This window comes from Trachymyrmex cornetzi, unplaced genomic scaffold, assembly GCF_001594075.2.
Source record: "Trachymyrmex cornetzi isolate Tcor2-1 unplaced genomic scaffold, Tcor1.1 scaffold1465, whole genome shotgun sequence".
Taxonomy (NCBI): Eukaryota; Metazoa; Arthropoda; class Insecta; order Hymenoptera; family Formicidae; genus Trachymyrmex; species Trachymyrmex cornetzi.
Genome location: NW_017296054.1, coordinates 6,391 through 8,816, shown reverse-complemented (window position 1 = coordinate 8,816; position 2,426 = coordinate 6,391). Strand labels below are relative to the sequence as shown.

The following is a 2,426-nucleotide window of genomic DNA, read 5'->3' as shown; positions in this document are numbered from 1 at the left end:
TTATTTTAAAACAAAACCATCTAAAAAAACAATCTAGATGGATCGCTTAATCATCTCATCTTTCATCTAGATTTTTGCAAATCAAAACCATCTTCATCTCATCTAAGATGGATTTACGGATTTCCATCTCATCTCCTATCTAGATGATTTTAAAACCATCTAAGCGCAACATTGTGTATACATAATTAATAATATATTTTTAATGTGGAAAGAAAAATAATTGTAGTTGCAAGTTTATTTTAAATTTTAAGTTTGACATAAAATTCATGTTTTTCTGCAGTCTTTCTACAGGAACACTTTTCTTCTCATACGTTCTTTAAGAACAAAATTATCTTCGAATGTTTCGTGGTTTAATTTTAAAACATCGAAATTTTGATTTAGTAGTAAGCTAATTTAATGGAAGTAAGTTATTAAAATTTGTAACTTTATTCTTTATAACAATAATAATAATTTCTTTAAATCTTCTTTATTTAAATCAAAATTGACACAAACTTCAAAATTTTGAGTAAAGCTGGATTAAAAATGACATGATAAACTAAATATCAACTATATTATTTTTAATAAAACAATTTATATCAATAAGTATATTATGTGCTTCATCTACATAAAAAGTACCTATTTGAAACCTAACGTAAAAAAAATTACTAAAGTACTCTTTGCTGTCAAATTTTACACTTCTCGAATCTCTTGCAAAAGCGATTACACCCTCAATTCGCCGATTATTTTAATAACACTTAAGGCCGTTCTACAATAAATTGCGAACACCCCGTTGCCAGTTGCGGAGTGACAAGTTGCCAGTCACAAGTTGTAAATCATTGCAACACCTAATCCATATTTGGATGTCGAAAGTTGCGATTTGTATAGAAACAGCCAATCAAAAAGTAGAACGTCCGTCGTTATTTGCTGTAGCCGAAAAATGGAAGAGAATATATCAAGCAGGTTATGTGATAGAGATTCGAGATGTTCTCGAAATGAAAATGAAATAAATCAAACAGCACTGATATATCACAACAACTTTCATTTCACTCTTCGCGCTTTTCGAACACAATATTTGATTGGTTAAGATGTTACGGTAGATAGTTGCTGTTGCCAAGGAGTTAAAAGTTGGGCAACTCTCCGTTGGCAACCGCGACTGCCTATTGCAACCGGAAATAGCACTTTGCAACTAGTAGTTGCCAAACTTTGCGACCGGCAACGGGGTGTTTGCAACTTATTGTAGAACGGCCTTTAGTGTCTAGTGACACACTTACATGAAGTCTTTCTTTATTAACCCAATTCGCAAGAAAGAAATCACTGCCGCTAGCCGCTAATTGTGTTGCTACGCTAAGCATGGCTACTATGAATATAACGCACCAGTTGCCACCAGCACGGAGATAACCAGTGAATACTTTGCCGGAAACATTGCCTACCGTTTGCATCTCAGTTATCTGAAATTAACGATTAACATAAATTAACTGTTAACTATAATTTATTGTTAAAATCTAAAATTATTCCAAGATAAAAAAAATATGACGATTTCGAGACATGCGTTTTTTTTTAAATTACATAAAACTCGTTATTTAATTATATTAATTATCTTTACTAATAATTTTAAACTTCCAGTACTAATATTTTTCCATAATTTAAGATATTTCTAATTGAATCAGTGTGTGCGAAAAGGGAATAAATCGCATTTATCAAATTTTTCAATTTCAATAAAAACCTGTTTATAATTTTAGTGGAAAAACTAACAGAATTACTACTGGGAATTTAAATACTATTAAATGACATTTAATAGTATTTTTTAAACATTGCTGTTTTCTTGAATCTTATCTATTAAATAAAAAAAAACTTAACTTTCAAATTTGGACTGATACGAGGTGTGATCAAAAAGTAAGGTGACTTTTCATTTTTATAAAAAAATATTCATTTATTCATCCAAAATTATGTTATCCCCTTCAAAATAATCCCCCTCTGATACAATGCACTTGTGCCAGCGCTTTTTCCAGTCGTCAAAACACTTCTGAAATGCACTTTTGGGTATTGCCTTGAGCTCCTCCAGCGATGCAGCCTTAATCTCCTCAATCGTCGCAAATCTTCGTCCTTTCATGGGCCTTTTCAATTTTGGGAAGAGGGAAAAGTCGCAGGGGGTCAAGTCTGGTGAATACGGTGGTTGAGGCATGACGACAGTATTGTTTTTGGCCAAAAAACTACTCACTAGTAACGACGCTGCTTCTGATCAAAATTAAGCAGTTTTGGAACGAATTTTGCTGACACACGTGTCATACCCAAAACATCCGTTAAAATTGATTGGCATGAGCCAAACGATATGTTAAGATCATCAGCTATTTCTCTAATCGTGATTCGACGATTTTTCAACACAATTTCTTTCACTTCCTGAACATTTTCGTCGGTTTTTGACGTGCTGGGGCGTCCAGAGCGAGGTT

At 32.8% G+C, this 2,426-nt stretch overlaps 1 pseudogene; it reads right to left on the bottom strand.

The window, feature by feature from the left end:
• LOC108757558 (probable multidrug resistance-associated protein lethal(2)03659) overlaps window positions 1-2,426 on the bottom strand; it is a 10,794-nt pseudogene that overhangs the window by 5,959 nt on the left and 2,409 nt on the right.